The sequence below is a fragment of the Mesoplodon densirostris genome, chromosome 10, assembly GCF_025265405.1.
Source record: "Mesoplodon densirostris isolate mMesDen1 chromosome 10, mMesDen1 primary haplotype, whole genome shotgun sequence".
NCBI classification, from domain to species: Eukaryota; Metazoa; Chordata; class Mammalia; order Artiodactyla; family Ziphiidae; genus Mesoplodon; species Mesoplodon densirostris.
In genome coordinates, this window is record NC_082670.1 from 25,556,045 (window position 1) to 25,574,854 (window position 18,810).

Below are 18,810 nucleotides of genomic sequence, written 5' to 3' on the forward strand. Positions count from 1 at the left end.
CCCTGGTGGCTGACTTCTTGCACCAAGGACTATCACTTACGTGCGTGAATTTTGTTTTGTAGTCGCTCAGGGAAACGTTTACTGCAAAGAGAGGAAGTGGGAAGCCAGACGTGTAGGTTTTGTTTTGTTTAGGTCTTTGTTCTTTCCTTGGAGAACTTATTTCTTTCTCTCTTCTCTCCCTGTTTTCTACTTTTTTCATTCTAGCTTTCCCTTGGTGAGTGCCAAGTTCCCAAACTGCAGAATCCAATTCAGGTGGTCCCTGCCAGGCGACACCCTCGCCCTGGACCTGTCTCTGAGGATCAACTCTTCTTTGCGCGAGGATCTGCTTTCAGCTGAGTCTGACTGGAGAAAAGCTGATAAACTCACTTCAAGTGTGAAGAGCGGCAAAGTCAGCGGCCCAGGGTTTCGGGGTCTAAGAAGGTACTGGAAGAAATCTGTTCCCTCCTGAGGAGGGTTTTGCAGTTCTTTAACTTCTTTAACGTCAAAGTCAACTTCCCATCCCTGGAATTGCAGGGCCCTCAGTGGGTGGCCGGGACAGACCTCCGGGTGGCCTGGTGGGGGAGAGAGGGCCCCTCCTACTGAGGGTAAAGGCCGGCAAACGGGGCAAAAGGAGACAATTGGCGAATTTAGGTAAACGGCAGGAGGGGATTCCTCTGACTCCTTTTGAAACCTTCCCGTTAACTGGAAATTAAAAAAAGAAAAAAAGGTACTTTAAAAAAGTGACTCAGGTAGGCCTGGAGGAAGCGAGGAGGAGGGAAACGAAGAACGAACGAGAGGGAGGGAGAGAAGAGAACCTGAGGAGGGTCGGAGATAGTGCGGCGGGGGTTGGGGGGGCGGGGAGGAGGCGGGAAGGAGGCGGGAGGAGGAGGAGCGGGGGGCGGGAGGGGGCGGGAGGAGGAGGAGGAGCGCGGGGTGGGGGGGCTGGGGGGCGGGAGGAGGAGGAGGAGCGGGGGTTGGGGGGCGGGGGTAGGAGGAGGAGCGCGGGCTGGGGGGCGGGGGTAGGAGGAGGAGCGGGGGTGGGGGGGCGGGGGTAGGAGGAGGAGCGGGGGTGGGGGGGCGGGGGTAGGAGGAGGAGCGGGGGTGGGGGGGCGGGGGTAGGAGGAGGAGCGGGTTGGGGGGCAGTCGGGGCGGCAGGGTAGGTGCGGGCTGCGGGTGGACACTTCGAGGACCACCGGCTTCCAGTGCCTTGGGGATGGGGGCGCTGTGGGCGGGGCGAGGACCGCGGGTTCTTACCTGCCTCCACTTGGAGCCTGAAGTTCAAGTTCGGTGAACATAAGTCCCTCTCGAGGTGAACCAGGGAGGAGGGAAAGCGAGGCATTTTAGGTCAGTCTTTTCTGTTCATCGGTGGCACCTGCATTGCAAAGACGTAGTGCAGGTTTTCAAGTTTAACAAAACACCTTTTCCTTTAGAAACTGTGGGCGGCGCGGTACGGGGAGGGAGAGGAAACCTTTGGCAGAACGGAGGGATTTGAGAAAGGGATCTGGGGACCAGCTTCTGTGAGAGAAGTTTCGAACCTAAATGGGATAATAAAGTTCTTAAGCCGTCTTCATCCATTTTTTTTTAAGGTGTGGGGCGGGGCCAGGTAGGAACCTTCGTTTTCCTTTCTCTTTTCTTCAACCAATTAGTAGAAAGCAGCTTATTAGCAGCAGAAGCACTTGCTTCGTATGTAGGCAATGGGATGGGGAGAAAATTAGCTGGAAACTCCCCTTCACCTCCATCTCTTCTCATAGGGTCTAGTGAGATCAGTCTGGGACTGCTCAGAGGAAGTTTAAATGACTTGTGAAAAGCCCTGACATCTAGGATAGTAAGGTGTTAGTAGTATCTAAGGAGGAAGCCCGGAGTTGTGAACACGTTAGGAGAAGGTATTGCGGAAGACGGGTCATGAAGACGTCTCACACCAAAGGAAATCATAAGGCAAAGAAAGCGGAAGAGAAACTCACGTTTCCTCTTGATCAGTGGGGGTTAGCTACTTTGTCATTTCCAAGTGGAAGATGCCAAAAGTTTAGTGAGAGTATTTTTCCTGACAGTTGGGCAGGGAATATGCTATTACAGTGAGACTACAGTCAGCCCCAAGGTTGTGACAGTGACCAATAAACTCTTCCCCAGAGTTTTATGAAATATGTTTAATTACTCCATAAAAGGAATCATCTAAATCATTAAAGACTTAAGTGCCAGAATATTCAGTCCTGCCCAAGTCAAAAATTAACAGCAAGCAGACTTTTCAGTTACAAACAGCTACATAGAAGAGGATGACTAAATACTGCATATTCCTTCTCCAAGCTGCTGATTCAATAACCAACATGAAATTTAGTATCTATGATGGCTATTTCACTTTATCTTCTGTGCCCATTGTAATTCCTTAAACATAATAAGGCTCAATAAATATTCGTGGAATGCACTGTTCAGCTAATCATGTTTACCACATTATATTTATTAAACTACCTGGAGACAAGCTCTGAGATGTAGAGTTTCAGCCACCTTCTCAGCGGACATTGTGTGGGATCTGGACTTCGAAACGAACCTGAGGATGTTAGCGCAGCAAGGAACTTTAGGGTTAAGTGAGTTAACCTATTTGTTTTCACTTGAAAAACAGACAGGGATGGTAACTTTCCTAAGATCACACAGCCTATAGAGCTAGGATACAAATGCATCATCTTCTGACTCCTACTCCTGTCTAAGATGGACACTAGCTCTTAGAGAAAGAGCAGCCTAAAGGACACATAATATTATGGAAGTCGATTTTCATTAGGAGGAAAAGCATCAGGAAAGGCACTGCAGTGGTGTGAGCAGAAGTCCTTTGCAGCCTCTTAGCTCCAGCTCTAGGAGCTCAGAAGGGCATTCCATGTGAGTTGGCAATGCCAGAACTCTCAGATCTAGAAATAGCCAGTGCTAATATTAAAGTCTGTTCTTCCTTGTGGTTGTTCATCCTGAAAGCTCTAAGGAATAATTCATCTGTCCTTTTTCTGCATTCCTGTGAAGCAGGCCCTTCTTCATAATAATGAAGTCAAAATCCAGAGTTAAAATTTTAACTAAAAGCCAGGAACCTGAGATTGAAAATGATCTTGTCTTTTTGTCCAAAAAAGTACTATCTTTTCATGTGTTTCCTTGTGGGAGCACTGCATGATCAGGGCAAGTAAAACCTGTGAAATAGTCTGGTTTTCCAGGGCACTCTTTGATTTTAGTGGGTGGGAGGGGACTTTCCGTAGAATTTCACCAGTGTGTTTGCTTGGAGAAGAGAGTCAGAAGGCCTGGTGAAATTTAAAGTCCTTTAGAAGGAGTCATTAAGGAGAGGAAGCCTGTCTGTGAAGAAAAGAAGACAGTCTGAAATCCCCACTAAGAACCTAGTTTTATTTCCTCCGAGCCATTTTATCCTGGCTCTTGTATTGCTGAGTCTGTAAGAAAATGGGCAGAGGATGCAGACGTGTGGTTTACACAGATGTAGTTACATTCACACCCTTAGCCGGTTCATAACGGCAGGCCTGATATTCATCAGCTAACTCAGCCTTGAGCTTCCTGGTGACCACACCCACCTGGGGGAGAAGAATGTCACTGACCATCATGAGGAAAAGCATACACACCCACACACCGCTGCTCAGCTCAGCTCAGTGACGCCCACAACTCCCAAGCACACTCGGTGATCCAGCTGGGGAGTGGCCGCATGGCCGCCACACTATGGCTGACAGTGGGGAGGCTGACAGGTGGCTGCTCTGACCCAACTGAATCAAGCCATCCTCCATCTGTGGTCGCCCACGCCCTGCTTATAGAGCCACTGTATCCTGCCTCCTTGGAAGAAGAGCCCCCAGGACCAGGGCTCTCTCCACACTGCCTCATCTTTGGCAGGACCTCTGAGTGTGTAGACTAAGCCCCACAGATGGAAGCAAGCCTTCCAAATGTCTCAGGAGACATTTTACTGCATCTGCAAAAAGCTGGCCCCCCAGCTTCAAATGGAGCCCGCCCACGTGAAATTGCCTCTCTCTGTGCCGCAGAAAGCAGCTGTTGGACCGTATTGGCTGGCTTCCCCGGTGCCTCTGACCGTGTGGGTAGATCTAGGGCTTGGTGTGCCTTCCATGACGTCGGGGTTGCCATCCGTGCTACCTTTTGGCACCTCCAGAAAAGGTGGCTTGACCTAGAGGAGGTCATGGAGAGGTCCCGATGCGTGCTGGGGCTACTGGAAGCACATGTAAAAGAACTATCTGAACAGCTGTCAGTGCCTTTCAGTAATTCTTTTTTTTTTTTTGCGGTACGCAGGCCCCTCACTGCTGTGGCCTCTCCCGCTGCGGAGCACAGGCTCTGGACGCGCAGGCTCAGCGGCCATGGCTCACGGGCCCAGCCGCTCCGCGGCATGTGGGATCCTCCCGGACTGGGTCACAAACCCGTGTCCCCTGCATTGGCAGGCGGACTCTCAACCACTGCGCCACCAGGGAAGCCCCTTTCAGTAATTCTTTATGTCGTGCTGGTCCTAGGACTGAAGGCCAGTAGCTCATTGGATGATGGGGCTGTCTGTTCTCCACGCTGGGTTAACCTGAGGGATTACGGGGAGAGGTAGTTTGTGCCGCTGCCCTGCCCTTTCCTGCAGTTTTCAGAAGGCAAGAACCTTTCCTCTGCCCCTCTCAGCCCTCCTCCCGGCCCACTGTCGCCCACCCAGTTGATGCTGAGCTGCAAGAGTAAGAGGCAAACCGCGGGCTGGAGGTCTGCAGAGCTGGACAGGAGCCTTGGCTTCCCCATCTTTAGAAATGGAGCTGGACAATCCCCAGACCCAGCTGTAATTTGATTTTGCTGTGTTTACCGTGTGCCCCTCCCCTTTTCCAGTTTCCTCTCCTTCCCTCACACAACGTCCTAGAAGTGAAAAACCTCACCGGAGGGTGTGTGTGTGTGGAGGGAGGGTGGGAAAGCGGGTAGTGGGGTGTGGGGAGGATTACAGGGTGAAGACTATACCACAGTGAGAAAGCTCTCGGAGTTAAAAAGTGTAATTTAAAAAGAGTTTTCTTACTCTTTTTACCTCCTTTAAGGTTTATCGGTCGGGAGCGGTGGTGGTGTGGTTTTTAATATTAACCATGAAAATAAGGCAGAGAAGGAAGCCTTTGTTTTGCTTAGGGGACACTGCTGAGATGCGGCAGGTGTTTATTTACTAATCTGGGGGTCAGAAGGAAGAGGAACAAGCCTAGGCCTGAGCTGTTTCAGGCTTAAGGTGAGAAGAAGGCTGGTCTTGGGGCCCCAGAACCCTAAGCAGCTGGAATCAGTGACCAGTGGGGAGGGGTGGCACTCAAAGCTTGGATCGGGAGAGTAAAAGCACACCTCAGGCCCACGTTTCACTTGCAGCCACACTCTGCCGAGAGAATACTGCTGGGAACATAGTACTTGGGGGTCTGTTGAGATTAAGGTAAGCTTTGGGTTGACCCTAAACTTGGACAAGTTCTGAACTGGGAAGTCCATCCATCTCCTAGGACCCCAAGGTCCTGGAATCTCTCCAGGCCTCGACTTCTCTCTCTGTAACATGAGCGAGCCCCACTGAGATCAGGGAGCTCCGGCACCGCTCCACTTCCCGTGCGAAAATATTGTCACTATGCTTGCTCACTGTAGACCCAGCAGCGTTCTCTGGAGCCTCAGGGAGTTTGGCTGATGATCAGAGTCAGTCCCAGTTCCTGGGTGGAGCTGGGTGGCAGTAGAAGGGAAGAGGGTAGGGGCCCTCCTTCTCCTGTCCCCGCCATTCTCAACCTTCTGGAACCACAGAAGGCAGGTGCCTACCTAGAGGTCTGGGTATGATCTCAGTGAGGCCTGGGCTGAGGGGAGAGTTGAACAATGGAGCAGAGGTTGAGACGGTCAAAGGCACAGAAAGCGAGAAACTCGCCCATGGCTTTACCATCATTTGGTGAGAGAGCATCACAGGTAACTGTCTTCCCTTCAGGGAGTTTGAAAATATCCACTAAAACACCTATCCCCATGGATTAGTAGTTGGAGGTGAGCATTATGAGTTATCTGTGTATTCTACTCTCTTTACTATATCACCCTAAATAAGACACCAAGGATGCTTTGAGACCTTAAGGCCTAAAATAGGCAGTATCTATGCTTACAAAGACTAAAAAAATTCATACACAAAATGCTTACCATAATATCACACAATTAAGAATGTTCTGGACTTCCCTGGTGGCGCAGTGGATAAGAATCCACCTGCCAATGCAGAGGACATGGGATCGATCCCCAGTCCGGGAAGATCCCACATGTGCAGAGCAACTAAGCCCATGCACCACAACTACTGAGCCTGCGCTCTAGAGCCTGCATGTCACAACTACTGAGCCTGCACGCCACAACTACGGAAGCCCACAGGCCTAGAGCCTGTGCTCGGCAACAAGAGAAGCCACTGCAATGAGAAGCCTGTGCACCGCAACGAAGAGTAGCCCCGGCTCGCCACAACTAGAGAAAGCCCGCATGCAGCAACGAAGACCCGACGCAGCCAAAAATAAATAAAAATTATTTCTTTCAAGAAAAAAAGAAAAGAGAGAATGTTCCAGTGTAGGTTCAGGCAGTTAGTTGTCACCCTCAGCCCATTCTGTCCTGAAGAATGGCTACTGCCTCCTGGGGCTGGGTGTAGGTGGACCATCTGGACCAGCACGGCCATGTGGGAATTGTGCTGGTCTCAGTGGCCCTGCAGCCGGGCAGCTGATTCCCAGGCCAGTTCACTGGCCAGGCAACTGTTCGCTGCCACATCAGTGGCAATCATGGCAACAACAGTCAGGTGGCACCTGAGGGTCAGGCTCTGGGCTGGAGCTGGCGCACTTGGCCTACCTGTGCTCTAGGGGGCACTGTAGACACCCCAGGAGCTGATGACGAAGTTTCTCTCTGAGGCTGGTTTCTGTCTGGAGGCTGGTCCCTTCTGGACTTCTGTTGGAGGAGAGAGAGAAATACTAGCTGTTCTCCTTATCCCATTTTTTCCAAGCCCCAGTTTTAAGACTAGAAGAGCTTACCATGATACCCCATTATAAAGTACACTGAAGGCAAGAGTCAGTTATAAGCCAGTGGAAGGGTCACTGTGCTGGGGTTCTAGTGTCAGCCTTAGCATCAACTTGTAGTGTCTGTCACCTTCTGCAAATTACTTTCCCCTGGCTTAATCTTCTCATCTGTAAAATGTAAGAGTCAAGGATGGTCTCCCAGTGTCCTTTCCAGCTTTAATATGCAGGCTCCAACACCAGCAGTGAAACCATGCTTTCTTAAATTTTCAGGAGCTCCAGGTCCTTTGAGGGGATCTCAACCTGGGTTTTATCACTTGTGACTTCCCTCTCCACCCAGTCCCATGGCATTAGGGCTTTGGTAGAACACATTTGGCCACTTACCTGGCCCAGTTTCTTAGGCATCCTGGCTAATCTCCATCTCGGTTGTCTTGCTGGTCCGGGTACCAGCCGGGCTTTCAAGCCGGAGGTCACTGGGCAGCTCCAACACTTCCATTTCTAGCTTGAAATGATGCTCTGTCTCCATCTTCCACCTCTGGTTCTGGTGCCTCTGCTGCTGCTGCTGCTGCTGCTGCTGAGGAGAGCACCCTTCTGGCCCATCTTTCTGCTAATGACTTTTTTTTTTCTTCCCTGGGTCAGCTGGTTGTGGTGGTCAAGATCCCATGGCCGGGTCTGCTCCCTGAGGTTGGCTGGGCTGGGGCACCCCATCCATCTCTTGATCTGCAGCACCCAATCCATCTCTTCATGGAAGGGGCAGTCCTGAGGGGCTGGCCCAGAGCATAGAATAGCCATGTGGGCCTTCTTGTAGGCACCCTGAGGGCCTTGAACTTGATATGACAGTGGTATGTATACGAGACATATTCCTGCACTGGAAGACACCCGGCCACATCTTCATAGACTGAAGTGTTGAGTTGAATCATCTTCAGGCGCCTCTTAATGGCAGGCTCCTCCATGATGGCAAGCAGGTGTCAGCTCTCTGCTGGGGCCCAGTGGACCCCAGATGCATCCTGCTGTGGTGCCTGGGATATCCTGCTGGCTCCTGGCCTGGGGGTGTGAGGGCTGAAGCCATCAGTGGAAGTCCTGGACTGGCCCTGTTAAAGAGAAACAGCATCAGACACTTGTTGAAGGCGTAAGACAGATTTTATTCAGACTACTGCAGTAGGGAAGCGAGACCCAAAATAAACTGGGCTCAACTCCAACTAAGACAAAGGTGGCTGAAGTTTTAAAAGGGAGGACAGAGGTAACTAAATGCAGCTATAGGGAAGTGAAAGTGAGGAACAAAAAGAGGCTAGGGAAAACTGGGGGAGCTAAAAAGGGGGCTATGGGGAAATGGAAAATTACAGAAGGGGGTGTGAATGGAAAATAACTGAAAACAGTTTGGCAATGTAGGTTGGGACTAAATATACCTTGTGGTTTGGCGGCACTGTATTTTCTTGAGCAAAGACCACAAGGGGCTGGGGTCCCCTTTAGGGACACAGCCTAGTGCAGGCAGAAGCCAGGCTAAAATTGGTCAATTGCTGGCTGGCCAATGAGGAAGCAGGTGGGGCCAGTCACCCTCCATCATACCGTTTGCACAAACACCTTTGTTGGAAAGTCCCTTCAATGGAAATCAAACAGAACAGATCAGTTCCCACAGCACAGCTGACAGAAATATCTTGCTGGGCCAGAATGCTGTCTCTGCTAAGATGCCTCCCACAGCTGTAAGCACCAGCTGACTCCTCTTGAAAAGAGAGGGCTGTTACGAAGAACAGGGCAGTCTTTGGAAGGCCAAGGCTGGGTGTGAGAAGGCTGTTGGGGGCTCCACACTTCAAGTGGGGACACAGGGGAGGAAGAGCATGAACCCTAGGTGTCAGGAACTGCCACATCCTTTTCTGCTAGCCTCTTGACCATGGCTCCCTGCCGTGGCTCCCACAGTAAGACAAGTCAGGTGCAGGATTCCGTGGTGCTTCTGGGGCCCCCCAGAAAGTTCCCATTTCCAGACTTAGTCCTTAGTCTGTCTCCCTTGTTTTCCTGACAAAGCTCCCCCAGAAGTTAGTTTGAGTGTCCCAGCTTAGGGTTGGAGGAAGAAAAGGCTTCAAGGTTTCAACTTTTTTTTTTGCCATGCCTCGCAGCATGTGGGATCTTAGTTCCCCGACCAGGGATGGAACAGAGCCCCCTGCAGTGGAAGCGCGGAGTCCTAACCCTGACGGCCAGGGAAGTCCCCAAGGTTTCAATTTTTGAATGTCTCAAAGAGGACCCATGAAGGCAGTGAAGCAAGAGGGAAAGGCTTGGAGGGCTTAAACGAGAGGCCAGGAGATCATTTATATAAAAGGTACTGTACGTATCTTTTGCTACCTGATTTTTTCACTCGGCATTCTCTTGATTAAACTTCTGTATTCCATTATAAGAATAAACCAATTCATTTCTTATTTATTCTATAATAGTTCTTATGCTTTCTACTTACCCAGCTTTTCTTTGATTTTTTCCCCACCTCTTTTCCTGTCTTCTGTGTATCAACAGTGTTTTCTTTATTCCTCTTTTCCTTTTATTGCTTTGGCAGTGATAAATTTTATTTCAATTTTTCTAGTCTTTACACTTAAATTTTTAACCTAACTGCTTTCAAAATGTCATTCTCCTTCCAAATAAATAAAGACCTTAAAATATTTAACTTTGATCAGCGCTAGCAATTTGCCAACTTACTATACCTAAAGTTGTGCTGTATAATATGGTAACCACTAGCTACATGTGGCTACTTAAATTTAAATTAATTGGTGTTAAGTAAAGTTAACAATTCAGTTCCTTGGTTACATAGCCACATTTTAAGTGCTCAGTAGCCACATGTGGCTAATGGCAACCAAACTGAAGTGAGCAGATATAGAATATTTACATCATTGTAGAAGGTCCTATTGGACAATGCTAGTTATTTCCATCTAGTTTTTGCCCCCCTCCAAATTAGTCATTATTATCAGTATTGCTTTTTAATGTATTTATTTTCAAAATTTTTATTGGAGTATAGTTGATTTACAATGTTGTGTTAGTTTCAGGTGTACAGCAAAGTGAATCAGTTATACATATACATATACCCACTCTTTTTAGATTCTTTTCCCATATAGGCCATTACAGAGTACTGAGTAGAGTTCCCTGTGCTATACAGTAGGTCCTTATTAGTTATCTATTTTATATATAATAGTGTGTATATGTCAATCCCAATATCCCAATTTATCCCTCTCCCCAATACCCCCTGGTAACCGTAAGTTTGTTTTCTACATCTGCAACTCTATTTCTATTTTGTAGATAAGTTCATTTGTACCCTTATTGCTTTTTAGATTTGACTTCTTTAGATTTGTATTGACTTCTTTAGATTTACTTTTATGTTTACCAGTTTCTTTGCTCACTGTTGTTTTTGCATCCCATTCCTTACTTCTGTATTCAATTTCTTTCTTCCTGAAATGTATCCTTTGGGAGTTGGCTGTGGGCTGAACTGTGTCCCTCCAAAATTCATATCTTGAAGCCCTTCTCCCCAGTTTGACTGTATTTAGAGATAGGGTCTTTAGGAGATAATTATGGTTAAATGAGGTCATATGGGTGAGGCCCTAATCCACTAGGACTTGTGGCCTTATGAGAAGTGTAAGACAGAGAGCTCTTTCTCTCTCTGCACATGCTCAAAGGAAAGGCTATGTGAGGACTCAGCAAGAAGGTGGACATGTGCAAGCCAGGAATAGAGCTCTCACCAGAAAGCAAACACTTCCAGATCTTGATCTGGGACTTCCAGCCTCCAGAACTGTGAGAATAAATTTCTGTTGTTTAAGCCATCCAGCCAGTGGTATTTTGCCATGGCAGTCCTAGCAGACAAATACAGAGTCGGTTCAACAAGGGCCCAAAGTGTTATTCTGAAAGTGTTTTGCCTCTTTAGTAATAGTTTAACAAGGTATAGGGACTTCCCTGGTGGCGCAGTGGTTAAGAATCCGCCTGCCAATGCAGGGTACACGGGTTCGAGCCCTTGTCTGGGAAGATTCCACATGCTGCGGAGCAACTAAGCCCATGAGCCATAACTACTGAGCCTGCGCTCTAGAGCCCAGGCACCTAGAGCCTGTGCTCCACAACCAGAGAAGCCACCACGATGAGAAGCCTGCACACTGCAACGAAGAGTAGCCCCTGCTTGCTGCAACTAGAGAAAAGCCCACGTGCAGCAACAAAGACACAATGCAGCCAAAAATAAATTAATTAATTAATTAATTTAAAAAATAGTTTAACAAGCTATAGAATTCTAGGTTGTCAGGTTTTTTGTTCTTTGTTTTTGGACCTTTGAAAATATTATTCCATTGTTTCTGGCCTTTGTTATTAAAGTTGAGAAATCTGCTGTCAGTCTAAAATGTTCCTCTTTTCTTTGGGATTGCTTTTAATATTTTCCCCATATTTCTGGGTTTCATTACAGTGTGTCTAAGTGAAGGTTTAATTTAATATTCCTTGCTTAGGATTCATTGCGATTTTTTAACCTGAGGATTCTTTGATCAATGTTGGAAAAATTTTAGCTATTATTTCCTTTGTTCTTCTCCATCTGAAATCCCCACTAGATATATTTGAACCTTTTCCTTCTATCATTCATTTCCCTTAACTTCTCTATATATTTTTCATTTTCCCCGTTCTGCTGCATATGGCAATTTCCTTAGCTCTGTCTTCTAGTTTACTATTTCTCTTTTCAATGTGTCTCTTCTTTTAACCAGTCTTGATTTATTCTTTCAATAACTATACTGTTCAATTCTAAATGTTTGATTTGCTCAAATCTACCTTTCCTTCAGGGTCTTGTTGTCTCCTGAGTAATTCTTTACCTTTAAAAAAAATCTCTACTTAATATATTGATTTTAGAATCTAACTGGATTTCTTTGGACTTCAGTTGTCTAGATTATAAAGTGAGGCTTTAGACTAAATGACCTCTAAGTTGACTTCCTGCTCTGCAATTGTAGCATACACCCTGATATTCATTTATTTTTAATGAACATTGTTGGCACACTTTGCATTTCTGTTAATGAAGGTAGCATTGGAACGTGGCAGTGAATAAAGGATAATTATTTTAAAAGCCACCTTCCCCAGACCTCTAGGGCTCCAAGCCAACACCTTCCATTTTCTCATATCCTCTTCCTGTATTTGCACAGAGAGAAACAGGTGGCTAACCAGATGAACACAGGCCAGGAAAAATATCCATCTGGGTTTGGTTTCAGATCAGAGATATTTTTTGGAGGCTTATCAAAGAATCCAATGAAAGGCTTTGGAAAGAAGTAAACACTAAACCTCTCACCTTCTCAGAGATTTTTGTTTTGAGCATTGTAGTACTTAACATATAAAATTAGAGTGTTAATGGTTTTCCTACACTCCTAAAACCAACAGAATAGTGCAGGGCTGGAAAAAGGATAACTAACACTTGTATTTCTTTTTATCTAAAGATTCCCACAACTGAGCTAGAAGAATGTAGGAAGGTACTGGAAGTGAACTGTGGGTATGAGCTGGGGGATGGGGCATGGAGGAGGTGGTCTTACTATATTTCTGTAAAGGGCAGATGAGTGATCAGAACAACCATTTTTGAAGCTTGTATACCAGGGTGCTTCACAAACAGCTTTCAAATTCTGCTCCTATGTTGTCGAATGTTCAGTGAGTAGAGGATGCAATGAGATTCAGTCTTTCCAAACCCTGGCCTCTGGTCCATCAAACTGACTGTAAATGCTGTGGACTGGAACTGTGGGTTTTTAGGCAAATGGCATGGAGCCAATTAAAATGAATACTTAGCTTGCTTCAAAGAGCACCGGCCCTTCTCCTGCCCACTAGCTGACCACACGCAGTCATGGTGCTTTTATGATTTATTTTCTTTGTTTAGATTTTTAGAATAAACTTGCTTGAGGCATAATTTATATATATTTCACTTTACTGAGGTATAGTTTATATATACCTTGTTTTAAAATTCAACAAAATATAAATTTCCTTCCTTTTCCATACTGTCCTAGAAAAAGTTGTGGAACTAAATGTCAGAGTTGTATTCCTCTCCCGACTACTGGTGTTTTAAGGATACCTGCTTGTCTCTTAAGTTTGTTTTTCTGTGTCTTAACTGCAAAATAATTATTCATTCTAAATAAAGATCATTAGCAACTATATGCTTTTTGTAAGCCCCTGAGGCACTATGTGTGAGGCCTGTGTATGAGAATGTATTTATTCTACGTATATGTAATTTCTCTCTCCCTCTCCCCGTCATTCCCACTTCCATCCAAATAGCTTTTAGATCTGTCCATTTTTACTCTGGAATGTCTCACCCTCATCCTCTTCTTTCTGTCCCTTCTTTGAATATGCTTTCCAGGCCTCCTTCCTTTTTATCTGATTAAAATAATCATTTCTACCTATTCTCTGTCTAGATTAATCTTCCTGATGCACGACTTTAATATTGTCTCTCCTTTGCTCAAAAGCCATCCATGGCTCCCTTTTGCCTCCTAACTCCAGCACAGTCTTCTTACTCTGCTGGTGAGTGTCATCTACAGTCAGGCCCGATACACCTGATTGCTTCCAGGCCTACCCTGCACCCACCTGTCCCACTGACCCTTCATTCCAGCCACCTCAGTCTCTCCCAAGGAGTTGGTCATTGTTGCCTTTACGTTTTGCTTAGAATGTCACTGCTGCCACATTTCCCTAGAGGAAATATTGCCCACCTTTTTTTTTTTTTTTTTTTTTTGCGGTACGCGGGCCTCTCACTGTTGTGGCCTCTCCTGTTGCGGAGCACAGGCTCCGGACTCGCTGAGTGGCCATGGCTCACGGGCCCAGCCGCTCTGCAGCATGTGGAATCTTCCTGGACCGGGGCACGAACCCGTGTCCCCTGCATCGGCAGGCGGACTCTCAACCACTGCGCCACCAGGGAAGCCCTTGCCCACCTTTTGATCCTCAAATCAAATACTACCCCCTTTCTTTAGCTTCCCCTCATCACTCCTGTGCAAATTTATGTCTGCAGCTTGTACCCCAAGGTGCCTCACAAACATACGCATAAAAATCTGCCATTTTTAATGCATATGGCACCTTGTACCACACCTAGAACACATGTGCCTTTTCTCATGGTAATTTATGTTTGTGCCTTATTTTCCATACTGGATTGTAAACTTTTCATCTTATTCATCTCCGTATCCCCCTAAATATCTTGCATACAATAAAATACCAGTAATATTATTTATAGTATGAATAAATATCAGCATCTCAAAGCTCTGTTGGATGAATAAAGACAGGCATTTTAAATATTTTGAAACTTCAAAATAATGATGTACAGTTTAGTTGAAGGATAAGAGAATAAAAACTGATTATAAATAATATCTAATTTACTGTCTCATACATAGCTCACACATAACTGATTAAATGAATGAATAAACAAATGTTACAAGACACAGATGCTAGCCCAACTTTTTTTTAAATTGAAGTATAGTTGATTTACAATGTTGTGTGATGCTATGCCATCTTAAACTATCCATCATGTCCAGAGAAAGGTCCCTCTATACCTTAAACAGTAAAATGAATAAGCAGAACTATAATGTACTAAGGTAAAAATAAAATCCACTGTCTTTTTAACTCAAGTAAAGTATTTTAAAATATAAAATATCTGGGCTTCCCTGGTGGCGCAGTGGTTGAGAGTCCGCCTGCCGATGCAGGGGACACGGGTTCGTGCCCCGGTCTGGGAAGATCCCACATGCCGCGGAGCGGCTGGGCCTGTGAGCCATGGCCGCTGGCCTGTGAGCCATGGCCGCTGAGCCTGCGCTCCGCAATGGGAGAGGCCACAACACTGAGAGGCCCGCGTACTGCAAAAAAAAAAAAACAAAAAAAAAACCTGTTTGCTTCATATTTAAGTAAATTCTACTGAGTCTTTTGGGTTAGATTCTGCATTTGGATCTTAACATACTCATTTGTTCTTAAATGCTATTTGATAAAGACATATAGATTGCGGCCAAATCCTGCCTCTGTCCATTACTGGTATGGGATTCTGGGATCTTTTAAGCTGTAGTCTCCTCACCTGTAAAATGAGGACTAAAAATAACCATATCACAAGGTATTGAAAAGATTAAATAAGATTACATAGTAAAGTACTTAGTATAGTGTCTGACATAGAGTATATGTTCAATAAATTATTGCTATTATTTCAAGCTAAATCATAAGCTATTTCAAGAGATAGATTTTTATACTCTAAGGCTGTGCTGTCTGATATGGTAGCCACTAGCCACACGTGGTGATCGAGCCCTTGAAATGTGGTCAATCTGAATTGGGATGTGGGTAAGTATAAAAATCACACTGGATTTTTAAGAGTCAGTATAAAAAATGCAAAATACCTTATTAATACTTTTTAAACATTGATTACATGTTAAAATGATATTTTAGGTATATTGGGTTAAATAACATATTGCCAAATTAATCTCACCTGTTTCTCTTTACTTTTTAAAATGCAGGTACTAGAAAATTTTAAATTATATATGTGTCTTGCATTATATTTCTGTTGGGAAGTGCTGACCTAAAGTCTCTGGTCAAGGACAGAATTAGGTATATAGGTGCTCAACTAATATTTGATTGGTTGATTTACATGGCTAAATCTCTTCATTTCATCACACTGGCACAGTTAAAAGCTTAAAGGACTGTATTTTTTTTTAAAACTGCACACAAATCTAGACAGATTTACAGAGTGGAGTTATTAATAGAGAATCTCATATACTGTATTCACTCAGCAAGTTTTTGGTAATTTCTCCCTGTAAGTCTTTAAGGACTGAAGCAAACCTCTTCAAACAGAGCTTCTGTGAAATTTGTGCAATTAAGAATGGGGATGACCTTTTGTCAATTATACCTCAATAAAACTGGAAAAAAAACCCCTAAAAGAACGAAAATGACTTTTCAGGGACTAAGAAACCTGGCTGCTGAAATTAACCTTGGCAAATGACAATGAATCAACTATGTTGATTGGCAGGTCAACCATGTTGTCAAATCTAATGGGCAAATCCGGATCACTGATGCTCTCTGGTTCCTGGCTTTTCCTGCTCTTTGTAGCATATCTAATCCAAAAGATTACAGGAAGCAAAAGATGGGGCAGAGGCTATGGGGCTCTCCTGTCTTTACCAGACATGCTGGCTAACTCCAGGGACCATTTGGTCTTCTTCCATAATGTTCCTTAAGCATGAAGTAAACGCCTCTGATGGCTTTCAACATTGGCAGAAGCTGAGCCAACCAATACTCTATGAATACTCCTTTAGCCAATTTGCAGCAAAGACGGTTTCACTCAATGAGGTGTGTGGACTGGTTCCATTGCAAGCTTTGGGTGGGAGTGGGAAGGGGACTTGAATTTGGCTGTTTGAATTGTTCCAGAATGTGCCAGTGTGCTTCCTCTCCTTTCTCCCCAACATCACTTGACCCCTCTCCAAACACTAATTACCACCAACACCACCACTATCACCACCACCAATGGTTAACATTTATTTAGTGCTTACTATATGCCAGACATTTTTCTCAATATTTTCCATCTGCTATGACTTCACCGAATATTCAAACCATTCTTTGAGATGGATGCCACTTCTGTTCTAATTTTGAAGGTGAGAAAACCGAGGCACACTGTGGTTAAGAGGGCTTCCACAGTCACACAGCTAGTAAGTAGAGCAGTCAGAAAAAGAAATGGGTCTGCTTGTCTTGGTGCTCTTGACCCTAGCTACAGCATTGGGAGAAGGTTCTGACTAGTCCATATCACAGAAGAAAACAGATCTGCTTGGTCAGGGAAAGCCTGGACCTGTAGGTTACTCTTTAAGCTGCTCTGAAACCTAGAGGTGTAGTTTTTGACCTCCAAAATTTTGTGGTCTTTGAGTTAATGTCAAAAAGCTATAATGGATTATGGCACTTTCCTGAGTGCCTAAAGCTAGGGTTTTGTGTGTTCCAAATATTCCTTTTATTTTTACTTCTATTTATTTTTAAAATTGAAGTACAATTGACTTACAATATTATATTAGTTCAGGTGTACCACATAGTGATCTGATCATTTTATACATTACAAAATGATCCCCAGGATAAGTCTAGTTACCATCTGTCACCATACAAAGTTATTACAGTATTATTGACTATATTCCCTGTGTTGTTAATACTAGTTATTAATCACAGGTGTTGTTTGAAAAGTTCTGCAACTTATAATATTGTTCATTGGTTTGAACAAAGATATATATCATTTAGTAAGTATAAATAATATTTATAATGGGTTTGTTCTGTGCCTTTGGGACTTTTTGGTCCTTGAGGACATGGAAAACTGTAAGTATTACATATACCTTGCAATCTGTTTTTCACCGGCTTCCTGCATACTTTTGCTCTACAAGGAGCGAGACTGGTTTAGGTCTAGGGTGGAGTGAAAAGGGATGCAGAGGAAAAGCAAGAATGTGAGCAGATACGGAAACCATAGATGCTGTGCTTCATCAGGTGACACCTGCTTCTTCATTCTGGTAGAGGAGGGCGTTGGCTCCACCAGACTCTATGACATACATACAAATGCCCCTAACTTTTTTCTTTTAGCAACCTGATTGATTGTCCTTTCTGAGCAGTTTGGAGGAGCAGGGAATAACGAAGGAAACACTTTCTCTGCTCAAAGATCTCACGCCCTAATGAAAGGGAGAAATACCAATTAAATATCTGAGTGTCACCAACAAGGACTTACTGTATAGCACAGGGAACTCTGCTCAGTACTCTGTAATAAGCTAAATGGGAAAAGAATTTGAAAAAGAATAGAAACGTGTATGTATAACTGAATCACTTTGCTGTATACCTGAAACTAACACAACATTGTTAATCAACTATACTCCAATATAAAATAAAATTTTTTTAAAAATCTGAATGTCCTTCACAGATGAAATAATGACATTAAGGGAAATCAAGTCTTTATCCAGAACCACGGCAGGATGGTTCCATGTGCTGAACTCCAAGATTCTAAAAGGAATTGTTGGGAATTTCCTGGCGGTCCAGTGGTTAGGACTCTGTGATTTCACTGCCGGGGGGCCCGGGTTCAATCCCTAATCGGGGAACTAAGATCCTACATGCCCCATGGCATGGCAAAAAAAAAAAAAAAAAAGGAACTGTCTTTACAGTTTCCAAATTTGCCATAGGTTCATGGAATGTTAGATTTTCTAATTTCCTCATCTTTTATATGAGAAAACTAAAGTCCACAGAAAAGTGTGTTAGAGTCAAAGGTTTGGTTTTTATATTTCTACTCCTTTGGACTTTCCATTGGAAATAATTTGATTTCTTGTTTGAACTAAGCTTTCAGGTTCTTTTAGTGTTAATTTCAAGTTGTTTCCAGAGAAGAGAATATTGTCAGCATTACCTTCAATGTAGTCATAAAATGATATGATCAAGTGATAAAGGCATTCTCAAGTTAATGAGTAATTATTTCTTACTACATAATTGCAAACAGAATCTTCATCTAGAATTCCTTTCTTTCTTTTTTCTTTTTTTTTTGCCTGTTAATATAAAAAAAAAAAAAGCAAGCAGGCAGATGACAGCCTTTTTCCTTTGACTAAGGATTGATGTACCTGCCCGCTAGGATGACACAAAAAATATGCTAACTATAAACTGTAAAATAACTAAATAGATATATACACAAATAGATGGCATATATATTGATATTGTTTAGGCAGCTTATACTTAAAATACTTATCAGGGCACAATGAGTCCTGGAGACCCTCAAACATAATTTAATAATTAGTTGGCCTAAATTTCAAATATAGAATTACCAGGTGTCTAGTCCTGTTCAGTAAAATTAAAAATACATGCAGGGACGATGGGACTGCTCCTTACTGTGCACTGGGTGGTTATGGGGGTGTATACATAATAAAAATTCATTGAGCTGTATATGTAAGAT

General features: G+C 44.3%; 1 long non-coding RNA gene across 1 annotated transcript; it reads right to left on the reverse strand.

Moving 5' to 3' along the window:
• Positions 1–429: 429 nt before the first annotated feature.
• On the reverse strand, positions 430–7,988 carry LOC132497715 (uncharacterized). The gene is made up of 4 exons (XR_009533633.1): positions 7,329–7,988; positions 6,784–6,879; positions 1,234–1,351; positions 430–681 (listed from the first exon to the last, which is right to left on the reverse strand). It is a non-coding gene; the product is annotated as an uncharacterized LOC132497715 (long non-coding RNA).
• Between the last annotated feature and the right edge of the window lie 10,822 nt (positions 7,989–18,810).